The following is a 20890-nucleotide window of genomic DNA, read 5'->3' as shown; positions in this document are numbered from 1 at the left end:
ATATGACCTGGATGGTTAGGGTGGAACATATGAGGTGGGCTCTGATCAAAATGAATATGGGCCTAGACGGACTATATGCTACAGGTATGGGCCTATTAATGGGCCCTAGGGAGAGAGGGACAATGCGGACATTAAACCAACATCATCCTTATAATGTGGACATCAAACCATCATTGCTCCCAAGGTATAGCCCACTATAAAATCAACATATATACCATGGTGGAATCACACTACAATGGGCCTTATGTACATCCTATTGGGCCTTGACCCATGGGCCTCCAGTACATCAAATGGGCCTCATACATGGGTCTCGTATATACTTATCAAGGTGGGCCTCATTATATGGGCTGCACCAAAAATCATTTCAATAGTTGTAGGTATAACATGTGTATTACTCCACTCATGGCCCACGTATGATGATCAGCACTGTCCAAACATATCCATGTAAATTGGCGCCAATCAAACATTGTCCAGCGCTATCCCAACATTATGGACAGTGTGGATACAAAATACGTACATCTAGGCGGGCCGCACAAGTGGATGGTATGGGTGAAGTACACACAGCATGGTGGGCCTGTACAGTGTAGGCGGGCCCAGCACATGCAGCAAGCGGGCCCTGGGCCATCAAGATGAGTAGGTAGGCGGGCCCAGCACATGCAGTAAGCGGGCCCTACGCCATCAAGACGGGTAGATGGTGCGGATATACAATACATTTATCATGGAAAAATCACACATTGAAATGGGCCTTATATACAAATATTGGGCCTCAACCCATGGGCCCAAATACGTCTAATGGGCCACATCACACGGGCCTCAAATACATAACAAGGTGGGCCTTAACAATAGGCCATAAATATGGTAAGTGGGCCACACCACATGGGCCACATGTATATCAAATGAGCCACACTAAAGTATAAGTGGTGATAATGATTTCCACTACTAAAATTTCCAAGGCCCGCCATAACATTTATTTCCCATCCAATCAAATTATAAGATCTCAAGGATTTCGAAGGTACCTCACCGTGCACTATGGTCCACTTGATAAATAAATCTGTCTTATTTTTGTCCAAACCTTAAAATCATTTTCCAAAAACGGTTGGACGGTTGGATGAAACACATGCATTATGGTGGGTCCCATAGGGATGGAAGGTATAGATAAGTCACATATTCCGTGATGGAGGTCCACAATTGTGGACAACACATACATAAATGGGTCTTAAGTAAGACCCACCAAAATGTTTATTTTCCACCCAACCTAGGGCCCAACATACTGTCCATCCAGACTGGGGCCAACATGATGTTTATTTTCCATCCAAACTGGTCATAGGGTCACATGGGCCTAGGGCCCACTGTAATATTTATTTGCAATCCAATCTACTCATAAGGTCACGTGGACCTTGGGCCCACTGTAATATTTATTTGCATCCAACCTGTTGATAAGGTCATATACAATTGGGGCCCCACCGTAATGTTTATTTCCATTCAAACCTGTTGATAAGGTCATAATGACCTGGGGCCCACTACAGTATTTATTTTTCTCCCAACCTGTTAATAGGGTCACACGATCATGGGACCTACTGCAATGTTTACTTGCATCCAATCTATTAATAAAGTCACATGGGCCAAGGGCCCACTGCAATGTTTACTACAACTTGTTTATAAGGTCACGTGGGCGTAGGCCCACCGTAATATTTATTTTCCACCCAACCTGTTGATAGGGTCACATGGATAGGGAGCTCACTGTGATGTGGTCCACAAATCCAATCCACCCATTATGTGTGCCCCACCTGGCTGAGGGTCCAGACCAAGTTTTAGTTGCACCCAAATTTCAGGTAGGCCCCACCAAGTGTTTTTGTATATTTAGGCATGTCTTCACAAGATTTTAAATGGCGTGGCCCACCTGAGTTCCGTATACGGCTAATTTTTGGGGTGGCCTCCTGGTCCAAGGGGGGTCATCCAATGCATGGAGTTGATGGTCGAAACGCACCATCCGCCCACCAGCCGCAGGCGCTGCCTGCGCGTACTGACAGTGGCAGCGCTGCTGCTGCATTGCTGTTTTTTTTTAATACCGTTTTCTCACGGTTTTTAATAGGCAGGGCCCTCATCAGAAAAATCCGCCCCACTCATTGGCTTCTATATCCCAAGACCATCCAAACAAGCCCGATATGTAGCATATTTTTGGTGAATAAAAACATCTAGGCGGGTTTTAATGGTAAACACTACTATTTCTTATAGTATGGCCCACTTGATTGTCAGATCAGCCTCATCTTTTGGCTCAACGCCTAAAATGGGCTAAGAAGTGAAATGGACGGCGTGGATTTTATACATACATCAAGGTGGGGCCTGTATGAGCGGCCCACCCCAAAGCACTATTCTTCTTCCCCTTTTTTTTGCTTGTTAGTACACTACCATGTCAGTACATGCAATCCACGATAGCCGCTCCCTGTCCAGCGTTCCCTGGACGCTGGACAGCATGGATATAACATAATCATCATGGTGGGTCCCACGTGTAGGTGTCCCACGTTTCATCAGGGTGGGTCCCACATGAACGTGGCCCACCGTACATAAATCAATCTGATATTTGTGTGTTTCCACCACCATAAGGTAGGGTCCACATGACTTGGACAGTTTGGATGAAACATACCTCAAGGTGGGGTCCATCCAAGTGGGCCACACATCACAAAAAAATGAGAAGGAGAAAGAAAGGAGCACCCACCTCAAGATCTCTTCGTCCTTCTTCCACCAACATGATCTAGAGCTCCAAGGGGACGATTTCAACGGTCGAGATGAACTTTGGAGGGTGGGGATGAGAGATAGGAAGGTGGGCCACACCAAGGTTCTCCATGGAAGCCATGGACGTTAGAGTTACTTGTCTTTGGAGAATGAGAGAGAGAGTGTGAGAAAGAGATGGGTGATGGGAGAGAGGGATGGTGGAGTGACATGAGAGGTAAGGTGCTTGTTGACTTTTTGGGGTTGCTTTTGTACTTGGGCATGGGGAGAGTAATGGGTTGAGTGATGGGTGTACTTTTGACAAGTGATGTGATTGATGTGATGGATTTGATAGATTCTCTTGAAATTTGCAATGTGCGGTGTTTTCCTCAGACTGAACGCGGGCTCACACTTCCAGGCACAGGTATCGCCTCGGTGACGCGGTGTCGGAACCGCGGCAATGACGCAGTCGCAAGGGTATAGGTCTCGGGTCAAGCCGACTCTGAAAAATGGGATACGAGTCAGGGTCAGGCGCAACTACCGATTATAGGTCGCGAGCTGCCGAAATTCGACCGAGAGGACCGCAGAAGCCTACAAAACGGTACGAGCTAGGATACGATTCTTACAGAAAACATCAAAATTCTATCTTTGTACTTTACAAGTGGCTCTTTGAGATAGTGGTCAAGTTGTGTTGGGGTTATTTGTGTTTAAGTTGAATGTGTTTAGGTCTCGACTTGTTCCATAAAAGACATAAAATCATTGATCATGTTTCTTTGTTAAAAAACACTAAAACACTACTTTAAAAAAAAATTAGGGCAACGCCAACAGCTAAAAACTGTTGGTGTAATCCATCCCCGATGGCTAAAAGTCGTCAAAAGGGCCATCGAGAAAGATGGCGCCGGCATTGCTGTCAGCAAGCAATGCCAACACCCCCTTTCCCGATGACCCATTCGACTAACGCCGATGATTAAAAGCTATTAGCATTTCTCATTAAAAAGTTTACAAATTATTAGAATTAAATTGCCTCTACACTCCACTCGTCTCTCGCTCAAAATGGGCAAATTTTTATGGGGATCACACATGTTGCTTTCCTCTGATTTGCAGTGGCATATTCCTTGCATTCCTCATTGAATATAGGGAGGATGGTCACCTGGTTCAAGATCTTCTGCGCCATCTCTGATACTCTCTCTACAATTCTATTAATAATTGAAAACGGTCCACACAAAAGTATCATAAATGTACTTGTATCATTCTCTTGAAGTTAAGAGCCCAGAGGCCAAAACATTAATCAAGAAGAATGATACTTAAAAGAATAAAAATGTAATTAAGAAAAAGAAGCATACCCTTTAACTTCATGGCCAAAGATACTAGGGAATATGGGTGTCTGCCCCTACAACATTTAAATATCTAAAAATCATTTGAGCCATCATTTTACAATAACATAAGAATAAAAGAAAACACTTGTTTTTCTATATAAATGTTTGACAGCTATTTCAATAAGATTGGAGATGCTCTTGAGTGGTTATTTTAATAAGATTTTAAAGGTGTTTTTTTATTGCTAGATGCCTGGTGTCTTTTTTATTTCTTTACGGGTCCATGTTATACACAGGGAGCATATGACACTTGATACATAGGCACCCGAAAATTGTATAAGTGACATCCATCAACACAAATTGAACCAACTAAATTGCAGAACCCACTCTTGCCAAGTCATAAACCCAAAAATCAGATTGATTGAACAATCCTAACCTTTGATCCGTGGACACGTGTATGTTGAAATAGGAGCATCGGATATTTTTCTTAGTTCACGAATAAATGTCCACCAATCCCATGGTTAGATAATCAAGTTGTAAATTTTGGTTCATGATCATCTAATCTAGGACCCATAATTTTTTAATAACTCAATTGACTTTATCCACCACTCATACAATTCCTAAGTTATTTCTGAGTGCCTGCATATCATCCATCACACTCTGTCTGAGTGTCAGCCATTTACTCCCCATTGGGCATGCTTAGGTACCATGTAAGTTAGGATTGTCAAATTCATACATGAAAACATTATCAACCGCATGCTTATTCATTTTCAGATAATCCAATTTATGTGATTCAATCCAAACAACATCATGCCAATTTTTACATTTGATAGTGTCACCAATCAACACAATAGTAAACTAATAGTTCAAGATGCTAGAATTCTTTTTTTTGGGAGGGATTGTCCTTTTGCAAGGATAGGGGATTCACTATGGTGGAGATCAAGAGCTACTCTAAGGAGGTGGTTGACTTAATCCTTAGGAAATCGTCTCCCTGATGGACCATGTGCTACTGGTTGGCACACATCCAGTCTGGCGTGATAGCTTGACGTGACCTTCTCTCATTATCCTAGGGAAGCTAATGGAGTAGCGGATGACTTAGCGCGCAGGGGTAGTAATGGGCAAGCCAACGCTTTCCCCTCCCTAGGAGACCTTCCACAGATGACACTACGCCGAAATCGCGGATTTGCAACGGACCAAATCTATCGCAAAACCAAATAAACGACAAATTTCATCCGTCGCTTTATCTGTCGTTATTTACTGGGTCATTTTTTTCCCGAAAAATAAAATCCGTCATTGAATCTGCAACGTATAATGTCTATCGCAGATTACCGATGGATAAGATCCATTGCAAAAAAATTAAAAAACCGTCGCTGAAATTCTGTAAAATCCACCCGATTAGAATATTAGCGACGGATAAGGTCCATCGCTAATATGAGAAGAGCGACGGACAAATCTGTCGTTGATGTGCTACTTGTTGAGAAATTAGCTACAGATTTGGTCCGTTGCTAAATTATCTGTAAAAAAATTTTAAAAAATATCGTCAGATTTTATTTTATTTTATTATTATTTTTTTGAATCTTACACCTAATAGTCATTCAAAAAATAATTCACATGATTGTTTAATAAGAATCCCATTCACAAAATTGGTAACAACTCAATTCAATAAGGAGGAAATGGCTAAGTGGGGCCATTTGAATGGACTACTATAGGTACACCTTTCTTTTCAGATAATTCAAATCAAACCATAATTAAGAAAAATTATAATAGACAACATGTAACCTATAGGACAAACAAACCATCTTCAGCCAAAACAAATTCGCAACAATCGAAGATCTCTTCCATGTATTCATGGCCAACTCCTATCATTTCACTACAATAAAATAAAATAAAATAAAATACCAGTTGGGAAATACAATTTAATTCTGTTAAAAGCTGATGGAGTTTCAGCAGTTGCTGGGAAATCACCATGATATAATCCTGCATTGGCTAATGAGTAGTCAATCATCATGTCGATGAATCCAATGGCCTTGGCTGCACGGCTTCTCAATGGACCTGAGAGTTTTCATCAATGTGAAAAATGTCACGACAGGCAGATACTCTAGCAAGTACCATGTCTCAGAAAATAAAAGTATGAAGATAACAGTCATACCAGCAGATATTGTATTAACTCAAATCTTATGGCACCTTCCTGCTTCAAATGCAAGCACTTGCCAGATCAGAAAATGTTATAAATATAGCCCCATTTGCTTCAGGAAAATATATGTTTTGCATTGAAGGCAACGGACCGACCAGCTACAAAAATCTCACCTTCGTATCACTCTCTAGAGCAGCTTTAGTTGAACTCATGCCCCCCACCATATCTGTATGCATTAATATATAAAGAACAACACAAGAATAAGAATCCTTTCTTTAATAGTTATGGTTTACATGGGCTGCTAAAATCACAAGGTATGTAAATCAAGTTACCAAAGAATGATCCTTTCGACAACAATGTATGTGAGAGAAATTGATGCACCACCTGTAACATTACATGGACCACATGTTCATATGGTAAGTTGACTTCACATACACACAAATATAGATGTTGGCTAGGCAGCCCATCTACACCAAGCCACAAGTTCCAACAAGGCACAAGGTGCCAATCTCATCCATTCATCAAGTGGTCCCCTAGTGCAGATGACCCTAGCTAGCCAAAAAATCGGTGCCACCAGTTCTTTTTCTTTTTCGTTTTTTGAGAAGCTTGCCTGGATGCATTATTGGAACAAAATGCTTGAGCAATGACACATAGGAATAACTTGATGCTGAATTCATTGCAAGATATCCATTTCAGGATGTCTCTAATAGAGGTTTACTGACCTATAAAGGAAATTACGAGTTAGACAAAAATAGCAAACATAAACATGAGAAGGGACATGAATAATATAGTTACTACGGTACCTCTGGGCCATTGGCGAGAGTGTGCACAAGGATGTCAATGCTTCCAAAGTCATGTTTTACTAATTCAGCTACTTCCTGCAAAGGTGTCAAAATTGTGTTTGAATGAAAAACAGCGTAGTGGTAGAGGTCATTGACAGGGAAGACCTAGTGCTAAATCAGGAAGGAAATTTTCAGGATCTAACACGCATAATCACACATAAAACATAGCAGTATAAAAGATAACGATTTGTTAAAAAAATGCAATAAATGAGGTATTGAAATTACCCATGACAATAACTCAGTTTGGTTTCCTTCATTTTCAGGTAATTAAGCAACTGCATTGGACATGTAACTGCAATTTGACATAGAACCTTGGATAATACTTCAACCATTTTCATTGTTTTCGGTATTATAATTATAGTTTTGATGTTATTATGATTAGATCATCATCATCTAACCTTATCCCGACTAATTGAGGCCAGCTACACAAATCCTGTTACGTGTTCCAACCTATCAGGGACCATATCCTTAGTTAAACCGTAGTTCCCCAAGTCTTTTCTTGCTACCTCCACCCACATCCTTTGGGGCCTCTCCCTTAGAGCCTTCAACTTGAACTGACTCACTCCTAATTGTCGCAGTTCTTGGTTTCCGCTGCACATGAAACCATCTTTGTCTATTTCCCTCATGTCATTACCTATTGGTGTTACTCCAAAGTTCCCTTGAATGAATTGATGCCTAATTCTATCCTTTATTGTCTTGTCACTCATCCATCTCAAGATCAGCATTGTAACGCCCCGATTTCTAAAACCCGAGTACGAGACTCGTTTTCAAAAATCCGGGAGTTTATAAATCAGAGAAACAGCGGAATATAAACACAGAGTGCAATAGCCAAAAGAAGCATGTAAATTCATGAGAGCCCAATATTTGACCCGCTCAGCTGGGGGTCTTAGTTACAAAGTTTCCAAAATATCAAACTACTAAAGTTAAAATCTCAAGCTACTGATTAACACCAAAATACACTACTGCGTCCTGATGCGGCTCGTCCTCATAATACTCCTCCTCTTACACCATGGTGGCATCATCAAGGCTAACATCGACACCCTCTACATCCGTCCCTGCATGTTCTGTACGGTTAGATAGTCGATGGATGAGTGACCAGCTCAGTGTGAATTTCTCTCAAGATTAACCATTTTCTCCTTAGCAAATATAGTTAACAGTAATCCAAAATAGGCAATATGCAGTCTTATTAGATGCATGGATGCATAAATGCACATCGGCCTGGGGATGCACATCCAGCCGGACTTGGGCTCGTCACCCATGCAATCATGGACCTAGGAATGATCATCCAGTCAGACAGGGGTCGATATTCGATGGTCTAGGAGCTAGCGAAACGATATCCCAACAACTCTGGGGCACGTGCTACAATATTTAGAATAGCCATCCATCATCGCCAATATGCTATGAATACATAATTAGCCAGCCGTTATTAATCTAGTTATAATCAGCCAATTTAAGTAACTCAATGGTCACTACGGGGAGCTCGTCACCCAGCGTAGGACGACAGCTCGAGCAAAGTGTCCCATTACCACGATCCTTGGCTCAAGAGATTCCCCACCTTGGGATGTCTTGATAGGATACCTTTGATCAAAATGACACTAGTCCAAGGGTTCCATCTCCCCACATATTTTGTCTAATTACATTCCCAAGTGTGGCTTGCATGTAATTATGGAATCTTCCATGTGTAGCATCAAAAGGTTATACAATGAGGTAATCATATTAGCATGTGACAACATATGAAAATAAAACATGTAAGGAAGCATCATGAGTTAATAACTACAGATGATAAGCTACTAAGTCATTATTTAAGGGTTAGCATGTGAGCCAATCATATGGTGGAAGCAAGTATCACAATAGTGGTAATCTAGTACAAACTAGGTTTAGCTAATTTAGAAATGGAAAGCTCAAGGGAAAAGTCATCACCTGTATGGTAGTGTTCTCGAACTTGGCCCGAGCCTTCTTGTGGTCCAGCTTGAGGAATTTCCTTAAATTATGGTTCATATTTGTCAGGCATTTCTATGGCTTTGTACAAAAGTTCAAAAGGGGTAATGATCTCTACTGTTGGACCCCACAAGGCCCATCATGTTTTTTTTTTCATACAAGCCGCTCATGAGGTCACAAGGATTTGGACCAGGGAAAATAATTAATTATCACGTTGATCCCAAAACTTCTGTCACCTGAAAGGTTTCAATGTTGGACATTTAATCTCCACTATGCACTGCAGTCCTCCTGATGGATCTGTTTTATTTTTGCCTCAAACCTTAAGGCAACATAAGTATCGGTGTGGGGCCACTGTCCAGTTATTTGGATGGTGAGGATTACAATGTTTACATCATGATGGTCCATCAATGGGCGGATGGTTTGGATCTAACACCAACATTATGTACAGGGCCTCATAGGCTGCTGGTGATGTACAACAATTATGTAACTGGCGTGAGGTATGCTCGCCAAACACACCCACCATTCAACGTTGTGGATATTTTCATATATCATGGTGGGGTCCATTGCATAGATGGTTGGTTTGGATGAATCACCCATATCAGGGTGGGGTCCACATACATGGCCCACTGCCATAAATACGAGCTCGACAAGTGGATAGACGACTAGGATGGAGTACGTCCATCAGTGGAGCTCCTCCCAAGTGGTGTGGCCATCATGGAATATATACATATTATATGTAAGGGCATATGCTCTTGTTGGGTCCTACATGGATGTGGGACCCCATAATATATTATTATATGCTACATGCACTGGATGGTATTCCAGCTAGTCATAAAAGGTGGGTCCCACGTAGGGCAACCTCATATATACAATACATGTATATATTATAACAACGTGGGTTCCACATGGGTGTGGGGTCCACATATTATTTTATTATATGTTATATGTAATGGAGAAAGACTCCATATAATCACAACAGGTGGGTCCCACGTGGGGCCCACCATAACATATATAGCATTATATATACGTACTATTTTCTTATTATATTAATATATGTTATTTATGGTTACCATTATTTTATTATTATTATTATTATTATTATTATTTTTATTTTATTTTATTTATTTTCTCAACATGTAAGGCAAACTACCCAGGGCCTGTCGTCCTTTGATTGATGGCCTGGGTGATCCACGTCACTAAGGTGGGGCCACATACATGGCCCACCAATCGTGATAGGGTGAGGTCCACCTGCTGACGCAGGGTGCGGCCTACCAGCACTTGCACAGAGCCCATAATTCGGGCATTCCATCGATTTTGGGTGAGGCCCACCTGCATTTTGGTGAAGCCCACATGCAATACAGCTCCCCTGCAACGTGCTTTGGGCTGTACCCCAGCAAATGACGTGAAACAACCTTTGTTGCAGGCTATTTTGGAGGCTGCTCCTGTCTTATTTTTCGACTCAAACACAGCCCGTTTCCCGGCCGTTTTACGCTCATGTCAACGCCTAAATGGTGGCATGGTGGCTACCATCTCTTTTAGCCAAGAAAACGGCTGAAGCGGGGCATTTTCTCTCTGGTTTCTGGTCTAATTTTTGAGACGTCCAGCAGCTTAATAGAGTCCATTTGTAGGCTGTCCCGGGACCGAGCTTCAGTCCCCCAGCTAAAGGCCATTCCCACGCCATTGTTTGGCTCCAAACAAAGCCTGCACTCAGGTCTGTTTTTGGTCTTAAAATGCAGGGCATGTTTATCTTCAAAACAGAGCTTGTTTTTGGCTTCATGAATGGTCCCTGGTGATTGGTATTTTTCAGCCATGAACAGGTGTGGGTGAAGTGTGATGGGGCCTTGGTTTTGGGTTTATCTTTAGAGAGAAAAGGAATGAAAAAGGTCTCACCTCCAACAGATGGGTCCAACCCGAACTTAGGTTGACACGCACACACCCACCACCCTCACCTACTTCTTCTCTTTCTCTTCTTTCTCTCTCAGATGGTGTTGCTGTGGTCCCACACTGACTCGACTCGGTCGGGTTTTCATGGACTGAGTTGGGGTAGTGTGCTCCAAGCTCACCAAGGATGCTCTCATTCTCTTTGTTTTCTCCCTCTCCCTATTTTCTCTCTCTTTTGTCACCTTGTTTCCTTCCTTTCAGTGAGGGAGCTAAAGGGCAGAAATGCTCTTTTTATAGGCAAAGGATGGGGACCTCCGATGGCTGTGTCAGCCTTTCGCCGTCGGAAATGGAGACCTTCAATGGCTGTGTCAGCCTTTCACCACCGGAATGGAAATCACATTTAAGGTTTTCTCAGCCATTGTCGGTTATGAGGGGACTCTCCCCAACTGGTTCGGTGTAGACCTCACTCCTCTGGATAGGGGGCGGTGGCTTGCCTCTCACACTACCGAATGGTTCCTCTCTCTTGATCCTATCTGCTAGTGAAGGGAATGGACGGTTGGGATACAAATCCCAAGTCCCTATGCGTGGGGTCGGATCGCTATACCGTTTTGGCCGGGCGGACCCCATGAGGAAGATGGACGGCTTGGATCGTCCGAAAAATAGCTATGGTGGCACACTTAAAGCTCAAAGGCCAACGTTTTCAAATAGGTTGTTGGCCGGAATGGTTTTGAGAATTTTGTATTTGAGTTCGGTCAAACACAGTTTGACCACAAGTGGTCATCCAACACTCATCGTGTACTAGTGTTTGGTGTGTATATGCACCTAGCTTTGGGGGCTCATCATGCCTCTGGTGCTTGATCCGCCCCGTTCAACTATCATGGGAACTGGTCATAAGGGTCCCGGCCTAGTTTGGGGCGGGGCCAAGGCCCAGGTGGGTCGTATCACGCCTTTCAGGGCGGACTTTGGCCCGAATGATGTGATCTATTGGTCAAGGGAGTTTGATACTTGTTTTCAATGGTTAAATATGTGTCTTCAAGGTAGAGATACCCTGTTGGCTATCCGCTAACTCTCGGGGATTTAGTCCTTGAAATAATGCGAACACAAGTTGTCTTAAAAATTGATCTGGCTTAGGTCATTCGATCATACTTACCTCTTTGATTGGTGCGAAGCGTAAGTTGAGTCTCCCGAGTCATGGCGGATGGTCTCAAAGCTGCTTGGGAAGTCCTACCCTGGGCGTATTAAGTTAAGTTGTTAGGTTGACAGGTCCCAAGTTTTAATAATTGTGGGTTTAAAAGGTAACACCTGAGTATCAGAAGTACGGGGTGTTATAGCCTCCCCCCCTAAAAAAAAATTTATCCTCGAAATTACCTGTAGTGTGTCACTGAATAGGTGGGGATATTTTTCCCTAACTTCGGCCTCTCGCTCCCACGTTGCCTCTTCTTCTCCATGATGTGACCAAAGAACCTTGACCAGTGGTATTGTCTTAGTTCGGAGGACCTGCTCCTTATGGTCCAAGATGCGGATGGGTTCTTCGGTATAAGAAGCATTGTCGGTAAGTTCAATCTGCTCCCAGCTAACAATGTCTGATTCGTCTAGCATGTACTTCTTTAACATAGATACATGGAAGACGTTGTGGAAGCTGGTCAGTGCAGTCAGTAGCGTAAGGCGATATGCTACAGCTCCCACACGATCCAGGATCTTGAAAGGCCTGATGAAACGAGGTGCAAGCTTCCCTTTTTGTTCGAACCTCATCAGACGAACCTCATCAGACCCTTCATAGGAGAGACCTTTAAAAATACGTGATTGCCTACCGCAAACTCCAGATCGTGTCGTCAATTATCTGCATAACTTTTCTGTCTACTCTGAGCGGTACGCAAACGCTTCCGAATGACATCGATTACTTGGGTGGTAATCTGGACGAGCTCATGTCCTAACAAACTTCGTTCTCCTATTTTAGCCCAACACTGTGGGGCTCGACAGGGGCGACCATATAGAGCTTCGTATGGTGCCATGCCTATACTAGACTAGAAGCTATTATTGTAAACAAACTCGGCGAGGGCCAAATGGTCGTCCTAGTTTCCCTTGAAGTCGAGGGCACAAGTTCTTAGCATATCCTCCAGGACCTGATTTACTCTTTCTGTCTGTCCATTTGTCTGGGGGTGAAATGCCGTGCTGAACTTGAGTTTTGTGCCAAGTGCCTCCTACAACCTTCTCCAAAAGGTAGACATAAAGTAGGAGTCGCGATCTGATATGATCTCCCGAGGAACTCCATATGACCGAACAACCTCACAGACATAGAGTCTTGCTAGATTGTCAGTCGAATCTGTCGTTCGAATAGGAAGGAATCGAGCAGACTTTGTCAGCCTATCCACAATGACCCAAATCGAATCATGCTTTTTCTGAGTCCTGAGAAGTCCAACGATGAAGTCCATAGAGATGTTGTCCCACTTCCACTCAGCTATGGGTAGGGGCTGAAGAAGGCATGCGGGTTTGCGGTGCTTGGCTTTTATCTCCTGGCACACCATACATCTTGATACGAAACTGGCTATGTCCCTTTTCATATTACTCCACCAGTATTGCCTTTTATGTTGTTGTACATCTTTGTACTTCCCGGATGTATGGTCATTCTGAAGTAGTGTGCTTCTTTTATTACTCCTTTCCTTAAATCTGCATTGTTGGGTATGCACACCCGCCCTTGATACCAAAGGCCGCTATCGCTACCAACCCTCCAGCCCGGTATCTCTTCACTCTTGCATCTTTCTTTCCTCTTGACGAGCCATTCATCCTAGTCCTGGGCAGAGATCACATGTCGAACCAAGGTCGGCTCTGTAGTCAATAAGGCTACATACGCATTGGGTTCGTCGAGGGTAAGCTGGATGTCGAAATCCTGTATGAACTCCATCATCTCCCACTCCTTGATCATTAGAGTGGCCACCAGCTCATGTTTCTTCTTCCAACTCAGCGCATCAACTACAGAATTCACTTTACCAGGGTGGTACAAGATATCAAAGTGGAAGTCCTTAAGTGTCTTCATCCACCGGTGCTGGCGCATATTCAAATCTTTCTGCATAAATATGTATTTCAGGCTCTTGTGATCGCAGAACAGCTAAAAATCCTCACCATATAGGTAGTGCCTCCATATTTTTAAGGCAAAGACTACCGCTGCCAACTCCAGGTCATGAGTCAAGTAGTTCTCTTCATTCTTCTTCAGTTGGCAGGAGGCATAAGCAATCACTTTGTCGTTCTACATCAGAACACAGCCAAGGCCCATCTTCGAGGCATCGCTATACACCACAAACTGTTCTCCTTCTTATGGGAGGGTGAGTACTGGTGTAGATGTCAGCCTCATTTTCAACTCCTGGAAGGCTGCCTCCGTGTTCTCATCCCATGTGAATTAAGCGTTCTTCTTCGTTAGTTGGGTGAGTGGTCGCGCGATCCTAGAGAACTCCTTGATGAAGCGCCTATAATATCCTGTCATGCCTAAAAAGCTTCGAACTTTGGTGACTATGATGGGCTGGTTCCACTTGGACACTGCTTCGACTTTGGTAGGATCGACCACGATGCCTTCTTCATTCACTACATGCCCTAGGAACTTTACTTCCCTTTCCTAGAACTCGCATTTTGATAGCTTAGCATACAGCTGATTTTCCTTCAGCGTATTCAGGACCGTGTGCAAATGTTGTTCGTGTTCCTCCTGGCTTTTGGAGTAAACTAAGATATCATCGATGAACACAATCACAAACTGATCTACGTATGGCATGAAGACTCAGTTTATGAGGTCCATGAATACCGCCGGAGCATTTGTAAGTCCAAAGGACATTGATAGGAACTCGTAGTGCCCATAACGAGTCCTGAATGCGTTTTTAGGAATATCCTCATCCCTGATTCTTAGCTTGTGATATCCTGATCGTAGGTCAATCTTCAAGAAATATCTGGCGCCCTTGAGCTGATCGAACAAGTCATTGATACACGGGAGAGGATATCTATTCTTTATCGTCACTTCATTCAACCGCCGGTAATCTATGCAAAGGCGCATCGATCCATCCTTCTTTTTCATGAAGAGGACTGGTGCTCCTCAAGGAGAGATGCTAGGGCGAATGAAACCTTGGGTCAGCAACTCATTTATTTGCTTCTTAAGCTCTTCCATTTCACACGGGGGCATTCGGAATGGTAGTAATGATATATGGGCAGTTCCTGGTTTAAAGTCGATGCAGAAATCTACTACTCACCTTGGGGGTAGTCCTGGTATCTCTTAAAATACCTCAGAGAATTCCCGCACTACTGGGATTTGGCTCACAACGGATTCGACTAATTCTGATTCTTTCAGGGCTTGTAAACTTTCCAGCATACCGTGCTTACTTTTCCCTTTTACGGTGAAGGAGGCCTGCCCAGGGACGGTTATGGTGACCGTTCTGTTGAGACAGTCCATTACTGCCCGGACTCGAGAAAGTCAATCCATCCTGAGGATGATGTTGAATTGTTTCATAGGCATGAGGATTAGGTCCCTAACCACTTCATGGTGTGCGAGAGTTAGGGGACAATCTTTACATATCTTGTCTGTTTCGATGAATTTACCCATGGGGGATGCTACGACTAAGGGAGCATGTATGCGAGTTATGTTCAGCCCTAATCTATTTGCAATAGTAGAGTCCATGAAAGATAAGGTTGCACCAGAATTAAATAAGAGAAAGATGGGTACCGTGGATGTGAGCGGTACCGTGAATGGTCTAATGGAGGTCTTCCTCGGTGTCTACCGCAGCTACAGCGAATACGCGAGCAGGGGTCCTCTGGTGGACTGGAGGTCCCGATCTCTGTATCTGCAGCTTTGGTGTTGGCCTGGCAACTACTGGTCCTGTCTGAGGGCAACCTGCTAGTGGAGAGATGCCTTCGTCTCTCATCTTTTTGAAACAACTTCATGCAGAATGCCCGGTCTTGTGGCAGTACTCGCAGCCTTTTAAGGTAAGCATGGGGGGTGCACCTGCAGGCATGACTCTGGCCCCCTTTTCAATGTAGATGGGGCTGGAGGTGCCTGTCTGGGCCTGACTGGGGCTTCCGTAGCTGAGGAACGAGTCCTTAGGGTGCGTTCAAAATCCTTTTTGACTCTCATAGCCTTATCCACCAACTCGGCGAAGTCTTCGAAGTCCCAAGCACACAGTCGTGAATGGATTCCTTGCCTGAGCCCCTCCTTGAATTTCTGTAGCTCGTACTTAGCATCTTCCAGAGCTTTCGGCACATATCGAGAAAGTTCATCAAACCGGGCCTCATATTGGGCAACGATCAGACTGCCCTATTCCAACTTTAAGAACTGAGCTATCTTCTCATTCCTACATGATCGAGGGAAGTATTTTTTGAGGAACTTCAGCTTAAACCCAGCCCATGTCCATGCATATGTGGGCGGGACGCTCCGTTGTATGACCTGCCACCAGTTCTCTGCCTCACCCTCCAACAGGAACATGGCCAAGTTTACCATTTGTGAATCGGTGCACTTCAGGGGCCGCATAATCTTAGAAATCCTTGCTAGCCAACGTTCTGTTGGTATGAGGTCCGGCGATCCTTTAAACGTTGGCAGTCAGAGCTTTAGGAACCTTTTGAAAATGTCTGCGCCTTGACTGTATCTTTCTCAGGATGCCTCCCTGCAATCTCTGTTACCTAAGGATTCCATCAAGAGATTATGCATATCCTGTTGTTGGCGCATGAATACTTCTTGTTGTTGCTGCATAGTTGTAGCCATTTGCTCAACGGCTGCAAAGGCTGCAACCCTAGTCTGATCTCTTGCAGATGCTCCAGCGGTCGGCGTCCCTTGTGCGAAGTACTGGGATGGTAGCCCGGTGGTGAAATCCCGTGGGGAAGGAGAATTCCCCCACCGTTTCTGATGTGTTGTCTATATTTGCGATGCCCGGTGGAAGGCTTGGGGTATACTCTGGACTGCGCTCTCTTCGACGCTCACTTGAGGGGATATGGTGGATATCGACCGTGTCAGTATGGTGTGATCGCAACAATGGCAGCATGATTCCCGAAGAAGTTAAAATTCGTGGTTCAGTTATTTGGGGGAATGTCTGTAAGTGCTATAGTTTTTATCCCTGTCTGTTGTCAAATTTGTGATGACAAAATCACTGTTATGTTATATATAACTTGCTTAAGTGAAGCTCTTTCAAAGATCAACATTCATGAACAAGCTAAGCTCACAACAAGCAAAGCTCACAAGTACAAGGATCAATCTTGAATGAAAGAACTACTCACAAGACAAGACTCAAGCTGCAAGACTTCAAGAAGAGTTCAAGGCAGTTTGTACACTTTCAAGATTGAGCTACATCAAGGTTTGATCTACATCAAGATTACAAGGCTCATACTTCAAGGTCACTTGTTCCTAATGTTTCAATGTCCATACTTCATGATTGAGGTTTGATTGACCATAGGTTGACCTTAGAAGTAGGTCATTTCGGATACATAAACCGAATGTTTATTTTACATGTGATTGGTCTGTTCTTCGACTAGTCCTAGGTCTTCTTCGACTAGTCCTAGACTTGCTTCGACCAGTCTAAGATATTCCTCGACCAGTCGTGAGTTTGTTACAAATTCCGGATAAAATCTGTTAGCCTTCGACTAGTCCAGGAATCTGTTCGACCAGTCGTAGGAACAGTGTCGACTGATCTTCGACCAGTCGTAAAACCTTCGACTCGAAGTCCAGTGATGGTTTACAGGACCTACGACCAGTCGTAGGAGACCTACGACCAGTCGTAGAACGGTCAAAGCATATCCCGCCGGTTTTTTCAAATATCTGTTATGGCTTCGACTAGTCGAAGAGCACTCTAGACCAGTCGAAGACCCGATCTTCTCACTTATAAATAGTGCACGAATCTCAGAAGAAATCATCGATTTAATTAATTCTTTCAAGCCAATCTTCATCGAACTTCTGAGAGATAATTCTGCGCTCCATCTAAGCTAAGTGTGCTTATTTAATGTTCTTCTTTCCTTAGCTTTATTTTAATTGATTTTGTTTCTGCTATTCCAATCTGATTTGAAAAGAGGAATTGTTATTCCCTTTCTTTGGAATCAAAATCAATTAAGGCAAGCCCTATTTGGTTTAATTTAAAATCTATTAGAACTAGAACCATTGTAATCAAGACTTGGACATTGAACTTGGACATTCAATCATCTACTTTGATTTGGTTCTACCGCTACAACGAAGAAGATATTCGTATTTTACATATTGTAAATCCCTTTCTATTTTGGTTTCTTTCAAGATTTGCGGAAAAATCTTGTTATATTGGTTATCCGAGGAGAGCCAGGAAAACTCGAAGTGGGGTTTTTAATTGTGTAAGCCCACATACAAAGACACAATTGTAAGGGTTTTGGGTGAACCTGGGAAAACCTATTTTTAGTGAACGCTAATATCCCCTGTGTGAGGATATTAGGAGTGGAGTAGCTTTTTGTGTGGCTGTTGTTTAACAGTTGGTGGACACACAGGTGAACCACTATAAACCCTTGTGTTGTGGTTGATTATTTTATACTTCTTATTTTTAATTATTCTTTTGTGGGTTGTATATATGGTGGTGAATGTTGTAATCATTTAATTCAAGCTTTGTGAGAATGTTGTAATAGTTTAAAATTTATTTTCAGCTATTCCTTTATCAGCTTGAATTTCAATTTCATTTGAAAGTTGTTCCAGCAAGGTTGCCCTGCCATTTTTATGGTGTATGGCTGTCCCTAGAACAATACATTTTTTATTACAAGTTATTTCAATTCAGTTTCTATTTATTTTTGTATTCCTCTTCGATTTGAGACTTGATACAAAGATCTTTCTAGAAATAAGGTTGTCCTACCATAAACTCTGTTTTTGGTGTAAGGTTGTCCTTAGAACAACGTTTGTATCAACCTCTCAAGATCTGAATTTTGAGGTCATTTTAATTTACTGCATTGTTATTCACTTTGGCTATCATATTCTTTATTATTCCGTTGTTATAAGTTTTTATTTGGCATTGTCCTATTCACCCCCCCTCTAGGACATATAGCTTGGCCTTTTCAAGTGGTATCAGAGCCTAATAGCTCTTTTTTATTCTTGGATTTAATTCCTGAGCTAACGATTTAAGCTATTTAAGATGTCAAATTTTGATAGCCTTTCAGTCACTAGGCCTCCACCCTTTGATGGCTCCAACTATGCCTATTGGAAAGCCAGAATAAGGATCTTCCTCAAATCAATGGATGAAAATGTGTGGCAAGCCACAGTGACTGAATGAAATCCTCCTATCATGGAAGTTACTGGGGTTGACGGTTCAAAATCAATGAAAGTCACACCATATTACCAATGGACCACACTTCAGAAAAGTGAGAGTAGTGCAAATGCTAAAGCACTAAATGTAATTACTTGCGCACTATCACCGGATGAGTTCAAAAGAATCATTTCCTGTGATACTGCAAAGCAAGCTTGAGATATATTAGAAATGACACACGAGGGTACTACAATTGTCAAAAAATCTAAAGTCCAACTCCTCACAACCAGATTTGAAGAAATTCATATGGAGGAAAATGAAATGTTTATAGACTTTTACACTAGATTGAATGACATTGTAAACTCAATGTGGGGTCTTGGCGATAAAATCCCAGAAAGTAAAGTGTGTGCAAAAATACTATGCTCACTTCCTGAACGGTTCAATTCTAAAGCAACCGCGATCCAGGAACTTCGTGATACGGATAATATGAGGGTAAAAGAACTAGTTGGTTCACTACAAACCTACGAGTTAAACTTTAAAGCTCCTAAAGGAAAATCTATCGCACTAAAATCTTCTAAATGTAATTCAGAAGAAAATTCTGATTCAGAAGATGATATGGCTCTTTTAGCTAAAAAATTTTACAAGATTTTCAAAAGCAAGAAAAGGGTTGATTTTCAAAAATCAAATGACAAAAAGAAGTTTAGACCCAAATCTCGAAAATCTTTGAAAGATAGTCAATGTTACAATGTCTAGAATATGGGCACTTAGCAAATAGATGTCCTAAAAGGGACAAACCCAAGAAGAAGGGTATGTTGGCTACATGGGATGAATCATCTGATTCTGAAGGTTCTTCTGAATCAGAAGATTCTGAAACTGAGTCGGGCAATGAGATTAAAGCTCTTATGACTCTAGCCAAATTCACATTTTCAGATAATGACTCTACAAGTGAAGAAAATCTGAATAGTGAATGTGAAAATGAAGATGATCTTCAAGATGCTTACAATGCCCTATATAAGGAAAGTTGTAAAATTGCTGTCAAACTTAAAATTCAAAAAGAAAAGTTTTCTAAACTCAAAAATTATTTTGAATCACTTGTCTTAGAAAAATCACAAATTTCAGATTGTTTTGAAAAATCAAAATGTGATTTGGAATTCAAAAACTCACTAATTGTTGATTTAAAATCTGAAATTGAGAATCTTAAAACAGAAGTATCTTCTCTTCTGAGTTTAAAGGACACATGGAAATATGCCCAAGGTGATCCAAAGTTAGAGAAACTTTTATCCAGATCAAGAAAATGTGGTGATCGATCCGGGTTGGGCTATGATAAAAATTTACCTCCTAAACAAAAGTATACTCCTCTTATGTTTGTTAAAGGAGAGTCCTCAAACTCAAAAGTGAAAAATACTTATCAAGATTTTTCTAAAAATTCAAAAACTTTTCAAAAACCTAGAAACAGCCATGTCAACTTTAATTAGAAACGAAATCCTCTAGCTGAAAAGATAGTTGATTTACTCAAGGAGCTCTTAAAATCTAACTCTATAGGTCATTCCTACAAATGTACACAAAAGAAGACCAACTACGTTCCTAAACCCAAAACAGTTATGAAATGGGTTCCTAACGTCACCTGCTTGGTTGCTCACACTGCTTTCAAAGCAACAAGTCATTCAAAGTGGTACCTAGACAGTGGATGCTCCAGACATATGACAGGTGACAAAGCTTTATTCACCGATCTGAAAGATATGATTGATGGTTCAGTCAAATTTGGTGATGGTAGCAACTGCAAGATTATAGGCCAAGGTACGGTTCAACTTTTTAATCTTCCTGTGTTTAAAAATGTTTTATACATTGAAGGCCTAAAGCACA

At 42.2% G+C, this 20890-nt stretch overlaps 2 long non-coding RNA genes across 2 annotated transcripts in view; both read right to left on the bottom strand.

Annotated features, from left to right (window-relative positions):
* Positions 1–5688: 5688 nt before the first annotated feature.
* Positions 5689–6229, bottom strand: LOC131250110 (uncharacterized). Its single transcript, XR_009173068.1, has 3 exons — positions 6172–6229; positions 5988–6074; positions 5689–5892 (listed from the first exon to the last, which is right to left on the bottom strand). It is a non-coding gene; the product is annotated as an uncharacterized LOC131250110 (long non-coding RNA).
* A 704-nt stretch (positions 6230–6933) lies between these two features.
* LOC131250109 (uncharacterized) overlaps positions 6934–20890 on the bottom strand; it is a 40395-nt gene continuing 26438 nt past the window's right edge. Inside the window, exon 3 of the long non-coding RNA XR_009173067.1 lies at positions 6934–7034. This is a non-coding gene — a long non-coding RNA (uncharacterized LOC131250109). The remainder of the gene's footprint in view (positions 7035–20890) is intronic.

This window comes from Magnolia sinica, chromosome 6 (assembly GCF_029962835.1).
Source record: "Magnolia sinica isolate HGM2019 chromosome 6, MsV1, whole genome shotgun sequence".
NCBI lineage: Eukaryota > Viridiplantae > Streptophyta > Magnoliopsida > Magnoliales > Magnoliaceae > Magnolia > Magnolia sinica.
This window is presented reverse-complemented; position numbering and strand designations above follow the sequence as displayed.